At 33.7% G+C, this 17,839-nt stretch overlaps 1 protein-coding gene across 1 annotated transcript in view; it reads right to left on the minus strand.

Annotated features, from left to right (window-relative positions):
* pnt (pointed) overlaps positions 1-17,839 on the minus strand; it is a 531,360-nt gene that overhangs the window by 314,500 nt on the left and 199,021 nt on the right. The window lies entirely within an intron of this gene.

Raw genomic sequence — 17,839 nt, forward strand, 5'->3', positions numbered from 1 at the left:
AATACGCTCATTTATTCACTTTGATCGCGCGGTTTGGTGGGATGGGCGCTGGTATCTATGAACCAAACTGCAATAAATCGATATCAAAATAATTCTGGGAGATTCAAGATTTATAACTCAGCGGTGTCTACATACCTGATAGCTGGGCTGCCCTACATGCCTTACAATCCTCCACAACTACTTCTAAGCTTTTAGATGAATGCTTCAGAGTTCTCAACGAACTGCTAGACTGTCTTGCTAAACTGGTTGCTGTACCAACATTTTGTGTTACAGAGCCCTTATGTGAGCTTAAAAATGAGAAAATAAGGAATAGATGAGTAACTAAACAGGCCAGACATTATTTATTGGCAAAGGCCGGTCAAACTGTTCAAACTGGTGGCAAATAACATAGCGTTAACAACTGCAACGAGGCTCAGTGCCTCGAGGGTGTCCAAATGGCGAACGAGGCGATTAATGTGTACACCGATGGTTCCAAAGTAATGAAAGAAGTAGGGTCTGCGGTATACTGTGGTGATCCGGAAATAAACAAATCATATAAGCTGCCCGATCACTGTTGCGTTTTTCAGGCGGAAGTATTAGCCGTAACCAAAGCAGTAGAAACACTGGAAGAAAATAGCTTAAACTGCAGCCGTGTTAGCTTTATCTTAATTTCGCATAGCACAGCATCTAAAAGTGTGTTAGATGGTAAGCAATCCCTGGAAAGAAAAGCATACACCTATATTGGTTCCCAAGGCATATTGGGCATAGGTGGGAATTAAAAAGCGGATAAACTAGCTAAAGAGGGTGCATCCCTAGCAGCTTGCTCTGTAGAGAGCGAGATCAAGAGAAGGCGAAAGGTGCACATAATCGACCAAGCGGGAAGAGCGGCAACCCAAGCGCGGGGATTTAAAGTGTAGAAGATAATGTCTAGGTCTTACAACCTTATACTAACAAAGTTGCTCCTATCATTAAGAAGAGAGGACTGTAGGTTCATGACGGGACACCGCCTTTCACATGCCTTTACATTAGACTTGGTCAGTGATAGCAGATGTAGGAAGTGCGGGTTGGAGGAAGAAACGACCGAGCGCGTTTCGTGCTCGTGCCCTGCGCTTGCCAGGCTAAGACTCCAGCTATAAGGAGTGATAAAGCTGTCAGATCTAGAAGCAGCAAGTGGCATGGGTCCTAGAGAGCTTCCAGTATTTGCCAAGAGGACGGAGTTATTTCACAACATAGGTCCTGGTTTTTGACAGGATTTTTCAGTTTGGTCGTTAAACAAACTTCTCTTAACACTGCGGAATCATTAAGTCTATGTGAGGTCCTCATGGACCGGCGAGTTCAACCTAACCTACCAAAATGGAGAACAGCGGAACTCATTAAGTTATACAGAAAATGGCTACGAACTCTTTTGCGATATATTCATGAGATTTAGAACGAGACACAATTTTTAAGAGGCCAAAAACGGAGGAGATGAGAGAAATTGGAACAAAAATTTTGTCAGCCATAGCACTCTACACTCAAAGATTGCCTGAAGCCCTGTTCATCTAGTTTTTAATACAGGGCGTATGACAAAAAGGAATATGGGCCTTGCAATTGGGTGCATCATCGTTTCGGACAATCTTTCATATATCTTCTGTTTTTTAGAACAATTAACGATTGTTCTTCTGCAGCTCGCGCATATAATACCATAAACAATTACCAATACTAAGTGCTCATTCATTTTACAGTTTTTGTATACTTTATTGTTGTTTTACAACCGTAAATACGCTCAGTGTTTTTTTTTTTTTAACTTTGTAAAAGAAAACCGCAATCTAATTGTTTGATTGAGAAGTTGTAACACGGAGCAGAAACGGCATTCGCAAATAGTGCAATGAGTACATATCTTGGTTAAGTACGAATACATGCAGCATGCAGTAGGAACATAGGAACATTAAAAAAAATGAACAGCTTCAGCAACCACTTGCCGTCAGTTAGCTGCAAGTCATAAAAGTCACTTCGAACGATCAGATTTGAAAAGAACAGCTGGAGTTTATGGCAGCAGCTGAAGCTTAGTATGGAACAGGAGCTGGCGTGAAGCTGGGCGAGGAGGCAGCAAGCAGATACATACAAAAAAAAGACAAGTGAAAATTGTTCTAAAAAATCATAAGGAAATGTGAAAATTTAATAGCATAGCAACGATCACAAGACAAAGATGACGACACTAAGAATGGCAAATGAAATAAGGGGGTAAGGTTTGAAAAGCAGCAGACTTGTTGCGGGTATTACTACAAATAATTACGTTTGTATTTTTGTATGAATGAATGTTTCACCTATAATGTCTTTATACGATTTTATGTGCTGCATATCCATATGAATATGTAACATGTAAATGAACTTAGCCAAATGCAAAAACTTAAACAGCAAAAAAGAGTGTAAGCGATTAAAAGATATGAGGAATACGTCCTTAAGGGCTCAACTGTTAGGGGACAGCGATGTGACGATGAAGGAACCCAGACAGTTTTGACTATCATAATAAAAGTCTTAGCAAGTTTGTTCGACTGTAGCTGCTTTTTTAGAAAATTACAGTAAAAGGGTGAGTTTTCTCTCGGTTATTTTTAAATTTTTTTAAAGTAGTTGCTTTTTCGGAATAGTTACTTTTTGTAACGGATTACTTTTTTGAAAAAGGTAATTTTCTTTCAACATTATTACCTCATCAATCATTACCTTGTTGAAAACGTTTACTTTTCTGTAAATGGTTACTTGAGAAAGGTAACTTTTTTTTGAAAAAGTTTAAATTTTTGAAACACGTTTTGTTTTTTTTTTTTTTTTGTTGATAAAAACAAAAACGAGTTTCTTATTGGGAAAAGGTTATGTGCTATTTTAAAAAAGGTTATTTTTTCTAAACGGGTTACTTTTTCAAAAAAGATTACTTTTTAAAAAAGGTTTTTTTTTAAAAATGGTTAGATACTATTTTGAAAAACGTTACTTTTTTGAAAAACATTATTTTTTAAGAAAAGTTTACTTATAGAAAAAGGCCCCTTTTTTGAGAAAGAAAGCTTTTATGAAAAGGGCTATTTTTTCGAAAATGGTAACTTTTTTGAAAAGGTAACTTTTTTGGAAAAGTTACTTTTTTGAAAAACGATACTTTTTGTAAAAGGTCACCTTTTGAAAATTTACCATTACCAAGGTTATTTTTTTGAGAAAGGTTACTTTTTTGAAAAAGGTAACTTTTTTGAAAGAGAGTACTTTTTGAAAAAGGATACTTTTTTGAAAAAGGTAACTTTTTTCCAAAGGGTTCACCTACTACTTTTTTAAGCGTTACTTTTAGGTTTACCAAAATATTTTTTTGAAAAAGTTTACTTTTTGAAAGAGGCTATTTTTTTTAAGTATTATTTTTACCTTGGTTTTTTGAAAAAAGGATACTCTTTTGAAAAAGGTTACTTTTTTGAAAAAGGTTACTTTTTTGAAGAAGGTTACTTTTTTCAAAAGATTACTTTTTTGAAAAAGGGAACTCTTTTGAAAGAGACTACTTTTTTGAAAGAGACTATTTTTTCAAGTGTTACTTTTTTAAAGAAGGTTACTTTTAGGTTTACCAAGGTATTTTTTAAAAAAAGCTTCATTTTTTTAAAAAGGTTGCTTCTTTTACCTTTTTCAAAAAAGTAACCTTTGAAAACGGTTACTTTTCTGAAAAAGGATAGTTCTTTGGAAAAGGCCACCTTTTGAAAATTTAGTATTACCAAGATTACTTTTTTGAAAGAGATTACTTTTTTCCAAAAGGTCCTCCTACTACTTTTTTTAAGCGTTACTTTTAGGTTTACTAAGATATTTTTTTGAAAAAGTTTACTTCCAGTGATATTTTTAGGTTTACCCAGGTATTTTTTTGAAAAAGGTTACTTTTTTCCTAAGGGTTACTTTTTCGAAAAAGGTTACTTTTTTCCTAAGGGTTACTTTTTTGAAAAAGGTCACTTTTGTGAAAGAGACTACTTTTTTCAAGTGATACTTTTTTGAAGGTTACTTTTAGGTTTAGCAAGGTTACATTTAAAAAAGGTTATTTTTATCCTTACCTTGTGACGAAGGTTTTTTCAGAATAGTTTTCTATATGTGCACTGGTAACTATTTGTACCCAGTTACTTTTTTGAAAATGGTTACATTTAGGGATCGGTTTCTTTCTTGCAACCAGTTTCCTTTGCGGTTCCGCATTCTTTTTTGGAACTAATTAAATTTTATGAAATGATTACATTTACGAATTTTTGTAATAGAAGGTACAAGTAACCTTTTTATATTGGGGAGCAAAATGTTATCGCAATAATATTGAAAGAAATAAGCCTTATATAAGGAGATCATTTTAGGTTGCCTAAAAACAATAACTTTTGTCGAAGTTTAACAGTTTTATTAAGAGTATCTAGCCAACTGATGCAGCGATATAAATCTAATTTTTCAATATTGCGAAGCATATATGTGTGTGTATATACCAATTATTTACCCGTAAATAGCCGTTATTTTCATATCATTAATGAGTCACAACTTTTAATCTCCTGAAAGTTTGATTTTTATACTTATCTAAATTGGTATATGTAGTTCATTGCCGCGTTTTAGGTGGATGCTATAAAATACTTAGAATTGAGATATGCAAACATATCTATGCAATATATATATATATATATTTGCATACCCAACGTAAATGATTTCAATGTCATGGCTAGTAAAAAAAAATTTAATTGAGCTCTAAAATGAAGCTAGTTGAAACTGTTGAGGATAGCGCGAATACTACTTAATTAATACTATTTCAGGTATCGAAAGTTCCACGCACATACAAATTCGAAATTCGTGAAAGCCGGAATTCTCAAACGCCAGCAGCGAGCTCTAACCTTGTGTTTTTCTAACTGATCTTGGTTAGGTCTTATAATATCTTTTAAATAAATAAAGTCTTGAAGTTTATCGAAAATTACGTTCTTATACGAAACTATGTAGCAAGCAATCTTAACCAAGAATCAATCGATCATTCAACCATCAAAACTGTTGACTATCTTTTTGTAATATCGTTAGCTTAATGTGAAAATGTGCTAAGTCAACTTTTACGAATTTTACGGGAGACGAAAAAAAATGAATAATTTTTGAAATAACTTTTTTTCAAAACTGTGAATGAGGATAACTTAGTTGCAATACTTTTGATTGTAGAAGCTTTGAAAAAGATAAATAATATTGTATTGTATAATCTTTATTTTCTCGTAAATATTTACAATTTCTAGAGTATTACAATATGAAATAAAAATACAAAAAATAAAATAAATAATGACATTAGATGTTCAAAGAGCAGAGGAAATGCCATGTCATTCGTTTAGTATTATAAATGCTTGTGGGGCGCATAATATCATGTATGCCATCCCAGCAGCTATTTTATTGTGACGAATATTAGTAACACTAAGTGATACTCACATCTCTAAGCCGATACTAAGCAGTGACTTGTATGCACATCAACAAATCAATCATTATGTCTAACCATATGTCCATAAAAGCTGCGGAGAGCAACGCACAAACACATTCATATATCTGAGATACTTCCAAAAGTAGGCAATAATTTGTGCAAGAACCACTCACATATACACGCGCCTATGAGAAGCTATACACGTGCATCTGTAGTTATAATTTTATAGCTGCTAAATAAGTAAATTCTGGAAACGCCTAGAAGTATGGAATGAGGAAATCGAAGAGCATAAAGAACGCAATCTGAGCAATCAGCAATGAGTTTGATTTAAGCACGCTATCTGTCGAGAAGTAGTAGTATTGTGAAGTACTTGAATAAAGGCCATTTTGAATTATTGAATAGTGGAGTTATTTATTCAAAAGTTTAGTGATTCGAACGTTGGTAGAAGGTTGCAAATAAGAGGAATTTCAGTAAATTCGTTTCATTATGACTTTAGCACAATTTCCGCACTCAAAACTAATTTTTTCTCCGAACTTAGCACTTTTTACTCAATATGTTTCCCACCACTCCTCAACTTTAATGATCAATATAACACTAAAACTATATATTTCACAAAAAATACTATTTATTTGTCAAAATACTACTAACGGTTCTGATCTGGACTCTTTTGCCGGATGGTGCGCAGACAATAATTTATTTTTACATTCCAACAAATGCTGTGTTGTGTCTTATTCCAAAAAAGACAAATGCCACATACTTTATCTACAAAGTAAATGCTAAATCTCATAATCGTTGTCAAGAGAGTAAAGACTTGGGTGTATTTTTTGACTCCAAACTCTCTTTTTCTAGTCACATTTCCTTCGTTGTTTCAAAATTTGTTGCAATGGTTGGGTTCAGTATACGTAACACCAGTGACTTTAAGGACCCTATGGCGGCACATTTATATATCTTTGGACAGAAGTCGTCTTGAATATTGCTCAATAATATGGAATCCTTTCTATGAATCTAACTCCTATAAAATTGAGAGAGTTCAAAAAATTTTACAAAAATTGCTTTACGTATGCTTCACTGGCCAGGCGGCCTCCCATCATATACCAGCAGGCGCAAATTGCTTGGTGTTCAGGCTTTGCATTACAGAAGAACTTTTATCTTACTCATGCTTGCCTAAAATGTAATAAACTTAAGCACGAATTGCTCTGATTTATCTAATTTATTCCATATATTACACTGCATGATCTTCGGCATAATAGATTATTTCTCGAAATAACTCATAAAACGAATTATGCTATGAATGAACCTATAACCAGGACTATGCATCTAGCAAATCGATTCAGTAGTGTTCTTAAGTTTAATAACAGCTTTTATAAGTTTAAGATTGAATTGTTTTATATTTTTAACTAGCCTGTAAGAAAGCATGTAGTTACACGTAAGAATTGAAGTAGATTATGGTCAGCGCAAAGCATTTATCAAACCACAAAGGCATGTCTCAATTGGGTGAATCCAATTTCAAGGGGTTGTGTTGCGCATGCCTCACAAGTGGTTGCCAGCGCAATATATAGCTTCTCCAACCCAATTGTCATCCTCACCCACCCATGGCGAATCCTGTTTCACTGACAGCCGAAGCTCTGGCGACCCCAAGTTCCTCATGGAACTAGGGGGTGGGGAGGGCGGTATGGCCTAGTAATTTCGTCATATAAATCGTTCCCGAGATGGTCGGGCTAGTACCTTAATAGTGCTTTGTTACCGGAACGTACCGGATCTATATCCGGCAAAGGACCATCAACATCGGTAACACTCCCCAAAGCCTTCGGGGAGATTCTTCATCGTTAATACAACAACAACAACAATGCATGTACTTTTAGACTGAATGAATTAAGTAAATAAATAAAATGCGCGCACAAACAAATTACTAATAATTCAGATTGATGTTATTGACAGGTTGACTTAGCATATTCTTTTTAATAGCTGATGACTTAGCACATTTACACATTATTGCCCACTGCACGTAAAAATGAAAAATAAATATATATATTTTTTTTTGTGATCGATGTATTTTTTATTCAGTTTTAAAACTGCATTAAAATACAATTTTTCAAAAAAAGTGACTTAGCACATTTTTACATTAACCCTCTCTAACATACTGTAGACCACAGGCAACATACCATTTAACCTTCGTAAATTCACTCAGCAATTATTTATTCGTTTTGTCAAGCATTGTAGACTGTACCCTGCAAAAATTGTTGGATTACGTGTTCCATTTTCTTCATGTTGGAGTACTCTAACAATACTCTTTTGCAATGCGTTTGCGGACCACCATCAGCCCATCATTGCTCTTTTTTTAACGACCGTGATCACAACACGATGACGATCGAACAGAGTTGCCAAAAGTAAAATATTGCATGCAAATAACTAATATTAAAATTTTACTTTGGCAACTCTGATAAAATGCAACAGCGCACTGGTTTTATGTATAAATATTATATTAGTTTCTTTATTCACGCAAATGCTAAATAACATCAGAATACTCGTAGTATAAAATATAAAAGTTGTATTGCCCCTCTTCATTTTAATTAAATTCACTTCGATAATTCTTTCCGACACAATTACTCTTTAGTACTTTGGCATATGATCCTCTGTGGGTGCTCCATGGAGTACTAGTGAAAGTACTTTGGAAAGTACTCTCACGTATGTACTCTATGGAATACTCACAAACAAAGCGAGAGTGGGATCACCTACTCCTCTCCTAGGACATCGCAATGTTAATTGGAGCACATTTTTTGTATGAATACAGATTAGATTTGGAGCAGTCCTATACTCCCAAAGGAGTATTCCCTACATTATTTATAGAGTACTCGCGTTTTTTGAAGGGTAGTCTACGTTTCATTCTTTATACGAAACATGTGTTTGCTCATAAAGTACCGTTAGCCTTTTCAAAGTAAGTGATATTGTCAGTGAAGTGGAAAATTTAGTACACTGTGCTAGTGCTAAATATAAGTAATAACAAAAAAAATAGTTTTTGAGGATATTGTGGATATTTTTTGTAAAAATATATAAGGTAAGAGTTCTGAGTTTATTGTGACACTATTTGTTTTAGATATATCCTCAGTATTCTGTCAGTGTGTGGTGTTTAGTGTTTGTTGCTTGTAGGCTACATTATGTGAAAAGAGGAAATATCTTGCATGAAAACCGTGACTGCGTTACTTATTATGTTTTTAGGATGTCTCGTCGACTACGATCTCTTACTGACAGCGAGATCGCCTGCGCCCTCCATGATGATTACGCAAGTGAAGATGGCGTCTACTTTGATGATGATAGTTTGGCTGACCCTGATTTCGACCCAGATTTGATCTCGGATTTCGGAGAGCTGAATGAAGACTCTTTTGAAGGCGAATTTAATGTGGATGAATTAGTGGAGTACGTGAACGATGACGACCGTAACTTCATTCATGAAGAAGCGGTAGAGGTCACCCCATTTCGGTCAGAGATCACATGTACTTCAGCTCCTCCATCAAAGCGACAAAAAACTGAAAAGCTACCGTTACTTTGGAAGAAAACGAGTTTAGAACTGAGCTCAAAGCAGCTGTCGTTTACTGGAAACGATTCATTGACATCTGATATCTTGGAACTTGAGACTCCCATTCAGTTCTTTCTTTACTTATTTCGACCAAAACTTATTAAAAAAAATTTTGGATGAGACAACCCTCTTTGGCACAGAAAGATCTAAACAATAATTTTAGAGTATCTGAGATAGAAGTCCGACAGTTTATTGGTGTCGTATATCGTATGCAACTTGTCCAGCTACGCAGGGTAACCAACCATTTGAGTTCCACCCTCGGCACAACTCTAATTTCACAGGTTATGTCTTGTAACAAATTTGAAAAGATACGGCAAAATCTTCATTTCAATGGCAATAGCAAATGTTTTCCACGGAGCCACCTTGACGTTGACAGAATCTTTAAAATGCGTCCCGTTGCGGACTATTTGAACGAAGTATACGCGAAAGTTCCAACAGAAAGAAATTTCCACCTTTCCTATTCGCTAATAACTTTTCTAATAATTTTCTTTCCACTGTTGCTCATTGTTGCTTGTCGGCTACACTCCCCTTTTTATAATAGTATCCAAACAAAATAATTTAGAAATAAAAAAATTAAAAACCGACTTTTTATTCACGAATCTATCCGATTTAATTGAAATAAAATTAAGCTAACGATATGTATGTATTTTTTTTTTATTTCTTAGCTTAAAAGAAGTTAATGAATAAATGTGTTGAGAGCATTGTGTAATATAGTATAAATAGTCTGTGAAAGAATGGAAGATATATGTAGGTACAAAATGTAGGTGTGTACGTGCCTGAGTTGGTCCATTTTTACAAAAAAAATGCAGTTCTTGTGGTTGCTCGCTGTCAAATGTGATCGCAAATTACTTTTGAGTGAGGCATGATGCGACACATATGTACATATAGCATTCGCTTCAGCTTCGTGTGATTCATAGCATTCGTTTCAGCTTCGTGTGATTCATCAGCTAATTGACAGGCCTGTTTTCTGCACCGTCAGTGGCAGCGAGGACAAGTAATGTTGCATTTTTGGCCATTTTAGGGGTAGGTTGTTGAGAAAAGATAATGATGCCCTCTAGTTACATAAATGTATTCACAACCCTAATCCTACATATGTATACTTATAGTACTAATACATAATTTATCTATTTACCTTCTTTGCATTCATTACCCTACAATTTCTAATTTCTTAATATACTACTCATTTATTACTTACTATATAACCGTTATTCTCTCATCAGACTTTGCTTATAAATTCCTTTTCTTATTATTACAGCTCAATTAGCTTACCAAATATGAATATATATTTTTAACTCTTACCTTAGTTTTAAGAACAAGCACTAATCAATCAATGTTTAACTCTTAACCTGTGCGGATCGTTTTGTAACAATCAAAAATTTAAGCAATTAAAATGTCTATTAAAAAAACGATAAAAAGTGAATTTTAAATAAACAAACAATATTTAACAGAAACAAAACGTTTCTTTGTCATTTAATTTATTTATGAATGTATGTATGTGTACAAACAGCGTACACATGCATCAAACTCTCTATTGAGGCTAATCTGATTTTACAACAGAACACAACTTTTTGAAGGGTTGGCATGAAGGCGGCATTTTCGTGTAGAAAAGAAAACACCATTAGATATTCGGTGTTCACTCTCTTAGAAAAATAACATCGAATTAATTAATTGATGTAGGTATGTATTGTAATATTCATAATTCATAATCTACGTAAAATTATTCAAAAGTATTTATTGATACAATTTAAAAACAATAATATGCATTTTGTGTGAGCAACAACAAATTATCTTTACTTTAACTACTTCACCAAACAGCGAACAATGAAACAACAAAACAGTCATCTCAACTACAAACTCAACTTTAGGGCTTACAATTTTTGTTCTTTTCAAGTCATGCAGGGTGGCACTGAACATTTTAAGTGGCTACAATTAATTTCACAGGGCGAAGTAAGTAATCTCAAAAATGTTTGCCCTGAATAAATTTTTTTTGCTATCTTTTGAGCTACTCTGTACCGTTGGTTGTCGTATTTGCTACCATATATTCGCTTTAAGAAATACACACACATGCAACAGCTTATTTCACGTTAAACGCATGATGTTGCATACTTTTAGGCAGCGTTGAGCTCACGCACAGTGGCGTCTAGAAAAGTGATTGTATATTAATGCTTAATGGAAATTGCTCATTTAAGTAGAAATTTATACAAAACACGTTTTTTTATACCCAGCTGTACTTGTACACAGGTATTATAACTTTGATTGGATAACGTTTGGTTGTAAGGGTATAGAAGAATCGAGATAGATATAGGCTTCCATATATCAAAATCATCAGTATCGAAAAAAAATTTGATTGAGCCATGTCAGTCCGTCCGTCTGTTAACACGATAACTTGAGTAAATATTGAGATATCTTCACCCAATTTCGTACACGGGCTTATCTGGCTCAGAATAGTTTGGAATTGAAAATGAGCGAAATCGGATGATAACCACGCCCACTTTTTATATATATATAATATTTTGGAAAACACAAATTTTTTTAAATGGGCGTGACACCGCCCACTTGTGATAAAATCAATTTTAGAGATATTATTAATCATAAATCAAAACTCGTTAAACCTATTGTAACAATATACGACAGAGAGGTTGCCTTTACTATAAGGAATGCTTTGAAGAAAAATTAACGAAATCGGTTAAGGACCACGCCCACCTTTATATAAAAGATTTTTAAAAGGGTGGTGAACGAATAAAATAAGCTATATCTTTGCAAAAAAAGCTTTATATCAATGGTATTTCATTTTCTAAGTGGATTTATAACAACAAATAGGAAAAACCCAGAACGTAACTAATCTTACGCATGCCAATATTGGTATTATGATGAATGTACGTTCAATGCCGTATTTAAATTAATGACAATTTGTGTTAGATTAATGCCAGATTGTAAAACAAAATATAATGTCACCTTCTAAATTTGTAAAACTGAAACCCATCTATTTGCTGAGAAAGGAGTACGAAATTAAATCACTGTGTAGCAGAAATTATCAGTAAAAACAAGGCTGTTTTGTCAAATGATTGAACTCCGGGTGAGCAAGGACTTTTCTTACCACTTTTCACACTTTTGTTTTAAATATTGAGTTGCTTAAAGCTTTGAGTATTTCGAATTTTCTTTAAAAAAAATATAAATAAAATTAAAGAAAAAAAAACTTTTTTAAAAATAAGCTTTTATTATTTTGGTTAATAAAATTAACTAAAAAGTAAACAATAAATTGACTCTAAAGAAATATAACACTTTATAAGTTCATTGTAAGCTTAAACGATAATTAGGCTTTTTCGTCTGCGACAAAAAAATTCTATATTGTACATAATTATATATTTTTAACATTAAAACTTTACACCTAAATTATTAAATCTTACAGTTTATATCACAGCCCTAATTGTTCTAATAAAAAACGTGTTAAATTTTGATGGTATAATTAAGAACATTTAGGATCTCCTTTTCTTGCTATCGCAATGTAACACGCTTTTATTAGAACAATTAGGACTGTGATAAAAACTGTAAGATTTAATAATTTAGGTGTAAAGTTTTAATGTTAAAAATATATAATTATGTACAATATAGAATTTTTTTGTCGCAGACGAAAAAGCCTAATTATCGTTTAAGCTTACAATGAACTTATAAAGTGTTATATTTCTTTAGAGTCAATTTATTGTTTACTTTTTAGTTAATTTTATTAACCAAAATAATAAAAGCTTAATTTTAAAAAAGTTTTTTTTTTCTTTAATTTTATTTTTTACTTTTTAGTTCGTTTTATTAACAAGTAATAGAAGCTTGTTCTTATAAAAGCTTTAAATATAAGTATAGGGGGTGAAACAAAAACACATATATCAGTTACATCTGCGTATAATGCGTATTGGAATTTATTAGTACACATTTTATGCGCAGCAACTTCAGAGGTGTATTTAAAGTTTAAAGCATTGTAAATATAAGTATTGAAGTCATGAGCCTGGGCATTCGCGCAATTTTAGTGATGTAAACTGCATGGCGCCAGCGCCAATGCGGTGCCAGCTCAATGGTAGCTCATTGACGAAATTACTCCAAGCGAATTTTTGACGCTTCTTAGTAGTGAGTGCGTAGTACATTTTACTTGCGCTATTGAGTGAAACGACTTTTGTGTGTCAGGCACGAGTTTGGTGTTATTGGCGCTACTGGCAGTGATGACACTGAGCTGTTGACGGTAGCGCTGGTAGTTCAGATTTTGAATCAGAGAAAGAATTGATGACCCGTGTGAATTATTATGGCTTTGGCCGTGTAAATTATTATGGTGTATTTGTATATTTTAGATTTAATGCACAATTAATATTTGTGTGTTTGAGCGGCCAAATAATAACAGTAGTATTGCTAAAGTGCTGCTTAGTTGATAGAATGTCGCTAATTTCTTAGCGATGATCAGCAGATTGTCAATATTTCGTTCAACGGACGCGCGAAATTGCCACATCTGCTCAAATTTTCCAAAGATTTTCCATTCTTGATTTAACTTAAGCTGTTATGCCAATATTTTTCAGCCAGCTTTTTTCAAATAGGTAATTTTTCCAAAAGCAAAATAAATTACAGAAAAGATTACAGGGTTAAACAGCCTTAAAAATTCAGCTATGTTGGTTATACACAGAAATACAACAGAGGGTTTTGTCTCCGCTTTTCGCAAGCGATGAGATTCACCACGCGTGACACGTGATTCACCACGTCCAAATATCACAATCCACGGATAGGTACCGGCGTGTTTGTATGGGACTTAGGCTGTTATGCCAAAGTAAATACAAATCTTTACCGATAACTGTGTTATCGATTAATTTATCGAATTCTAACAAAGTAATATTGCATTGTCATCGGAGTTATACATGTGTGCAAAATTTCAGCTCAATCGGACACCGGGAAGTGTATCAAATTTAACTTGCAAGATTCCATTACAGACAACAAAAGTGAAAGTAAATAAATATATAAAATAATAAAAGCTTATAAAAAGAGACAAATTGCATACGCATCCGAACGTTTTTTTGACATCGAACAGATACATGCATAGATGTTTATGATTTTTTGGCACTTTCACGTATAATTTTTTGTACATTCACGTATGACGTAATACCAAAGTCGCTTTTGGCCTCCCAGAGTGTTCAGCTCATGGAAAAAGTAACCCGGCTCAGATTCGTTTAGGCAACTTGATTATTTCCAGCACTAAAAAAATTGGAAAGAATAAAATATCTAATATAGATTTTGTAAGGTCCGAGTTACACTCTGGAAATAGCGCAGAAGCAAATAGAAGTGGCTTAGCAAGCTGTTGATGGTTCTTTGTTGTCTTTATCGCTACAACAACAAGGAACACCGTGAAAAGGATTTCTTAGGTTATTTTTAACACTTCACTATCATGTGAGCAACAAATTGTTGGTTATAAACACTTTAAATTGTTAAAAACTGGCAACTAGAAGAATAAACACCTTAAGTGAATGTAGCAAAAAAACATCCGCCCCGTAACGTGGCGAAATATCCCAAGCGTTGGGGGGCCCAACAGTACACAAACGGCACGTTCAGACTTAAGGACTGATCAGCAGTTGTGTTTACTGAAAACGCCCATTGTCACACTCTATTTAAATAAATAAGTTGATTGTGGTTGTTTATGTTGTTGTTGTAGCAGTGATTCGCCTCATAAAAAAGGTGGCACCACTCACAAATTGTCAAATCCTGACATAGAAGTCTGACGGATGTGGGATATCACTGAGGACCTCTTTTTTTCTACATACGGCTGAATTCTCAGGTGCAATATTTCCTCATAATGCTTGCGAAAATGACATCCCAGGTTTTTGGGTACTCGACAGAAACTGTTTGTCCATCATTTCATTTCTCTCCCTAGTGGAAGTACTCTCGCATTTAATCCCGCCCAACGATAATCATTAGTTTATTGCATGGCTTTTACAGTGAAATTGAATGTTTTATGAAATAAAAGAAGAAAATATGTAGTTTTGAGACATGTTCCAGCGTCTTTATTAGTTTTGATTGCTTAATAATGCACAATTACTTATACAGGAAGAGAGTGAGCTCCCGACCATTTTCATGTTATAATAGGTGAAACTTCATCAGTGTATACTTCGAAAGTAGGACGCTTGACTCATTGCGGTTTTAAAAGATACCATGCAAAAAATTCACACAAAAAATATCGTTTTGGTATCATGATTTATGAAGAGTAATTTTTATATATTTTCTTTTATAAATTATGCGAAATTACAGGTTTCATTTCCCAACTTCTCACTTAGTGGAATTCCTCATAATATACAAGTTTTTTTGCTCAAAAATTTGTATCGAATTTTATTAAAATCGCTTCAAAGTTGTTTCATGTTTGGAATCCTTAAAAGTGTCTTTGAACGAAGGTCTGTTAGTCAGTGACTTCTAGAATTTTAACAAAACTTCATACTTCATGGCGCTGCAATATATAACGATAAATCAGGATTAAAAGCTTAAAACGATTATGAAGGTGAATCTAGATAATAACAAAGATAAAACTTGTTTATTTTATGTAAGTACGATGCCTAATCCAAATGCCATCACTGTATTTCAATTCTATCAATTTGAAATCTATTTTTATAAGTGCACCCTGTACTAGTGCTGAAAAAATTTAAAGAATCTAAAACGTCGAAGTATCGAGATTAAATCGATGATCCAGCACGCTATCCGTTGCGTATACGTCACGTTGGTCCTGAGATATTTATACTACGCATACCTGAATGGAATAATTGCTCCCAGATGTTTTGTTAATGTTTTATTTAAACTTACATAACTATATAAAAGTATACATGTTAAATATTAGCTAACTTAGATTATGAGTCAGTTTTTGTTGAAGAAATTGATCTTTATTACGGCACCCTAATGTACATTTCTATAACTTTCGTGGTACACTTGGAAAGGGGTTGAGGAGTGGGTGTAAAATGAGATAGAGGTGCGCTGTCAATATTGACGCTTTGCTTTGTGTGCCGTGCAAAATTAGAACTAAAAGTGACTAATACAAACCCGCTAATGTTAATCATCCCGGTCAGTGCATAAAGCATTTCCTCCTTCCACGAAACGAAAAAAGTATTAGTAGACATTATTATATATTTAGGCTTAAAATAAATTTTCAGACTAACAAAGGAGAGCACTATCTACTATGGCTATCAGCTCTACTTAGAATTAAAAACTATTTTAACAACTTCCCTGTACAATGAGTCATATGTGACTCACAATAGTGTATTGAAATAAGTACATGAGTCACATGTGAATCATTGCTTTATACAACTTAAAGACAGTTTCTTGGTATGAACGTGTCGTTATATATTTGTGAAGTCTATGTGAGCGTATATCAAAAGACCTAAACTTTAGGAAAATGAAAGAAAATTTCGAAATTTTTTTTCTGATAACTTTTTCTCATTTTCTTCAATTTTTGTATGTACTTCTAACTTCAATTAAACAAAAAAGCACACTAATACACGCTTTTGACATTTATATATCAATTTACCGCTATTGTGATTCGAAAACTTAAATTATTTCTTATGGTCCGATATGTTAACATGTGACTCATTGAACGTGGTAAACAAAATTGTTTTTGCTACGTTCAGGAGTCACATTTGACTCACAAAATAAAATAGCCAAAATAAGGTAAATATATGTCAAATTATTTACAAAAATAATATTTTATAATATATATTCATATTATTCAATTAAGCAATACAAAAAAATAATGGGCTTGGGGCACTTTGTATGGGGACAGGGAAGTTGTTAAGACACTAAATATTTACAACTTAGAGCTTAGAAAAACATATTAATACCTACTATTTACAACTTAAAACAAAATAATTTTTATTTTTTACTATATGTGACCCGGTCTATGAAAACGTGGCTATGACTCAAAATAAAAAAACAGCTGTTTACAGCTGTTTCTCGCAATTTCTTTTTGAGTCATAAGCCAACTTTTCATAGACCGGGTCACATATATACAAACATATTCTAATAATAAGAGTAAAATATGTATTCATATGTTGTGGTTACAATTTTAGCCTGATTTTCTTTACGTATTGATACATGTCGTTGATGTTTTTATATAATGGATTTTTTAACATTTCGATTGCGCTGTTGTTATCAAGAACCTCATTTCTAACATCAGCCAGGTGCGAGCAATCGTACAAAATATGAGAAATAGTTAAACGCGCTCCACAAGAGACACAATATTCAATTTTACTGCTGCCAAAAGATATTGATGTGTTGCGTTTGTGTGTCCCAGACGCAGTCTTGAAAATATTCGTATTTTATATTTACCTGCATCAGTTGGGTATTGAGATGGATCGCCATTTCTATTGATAACGGTGTAGTGATGGTGGATATAGTTGAAGAAATCGCTTTTATTTTTTCCTTAAAATATGCTTTCACAAATATTTTTACGTCTATTCTTTCAACAACTGCATCAGTTGTGATTGATGCAGAGCATGCGTATTTCGCTGAAAAAAAAAGTAGAAAGAAGCACCAACAGCGAACGCGGTTAAAGTTGACAACAAGGCGACACCGCCTTAAGTTTATCAAAAAAGCACAAAATAAATAAGGTGTAATTAAAAAATAAAAAAAATAAATGTAAGGCGTGATAACCTCCGAAGAGATCTAAGGCCGAGCTTCTCTTCCAATTTCCGAACGGCATCTGCAAGGCAGATGAGTTTTCACTGAGAGCTTTTCATGGCAGAAATACACCCGGAACGCTTGCCAAACACTGCCGAGGGGCGACGCTGCTTAGAAAAATTTTCTTCTAATTTAAAAACCTTATTTCTACAATTTTGATGTCGCTTTGCCCGGGGTGCGAACCCAGGGCATATGGTGTGGTAGGC

The sequence above is a fragment of the Eurosta solidaginis genome, chromosome 1 (assembly GCF_040869045.1).
Source record: "Eurosta solidaginis isolate ZX-2024a chromosome 1, ASM4086904v1, whole genome shotgun sequence".
Lineage (NCBI taxonomy): Eukaryota > Metazoa > Arthropoda > Insecta > Diptera > Tephritidae > Eurosta > Eurosta solidaginis.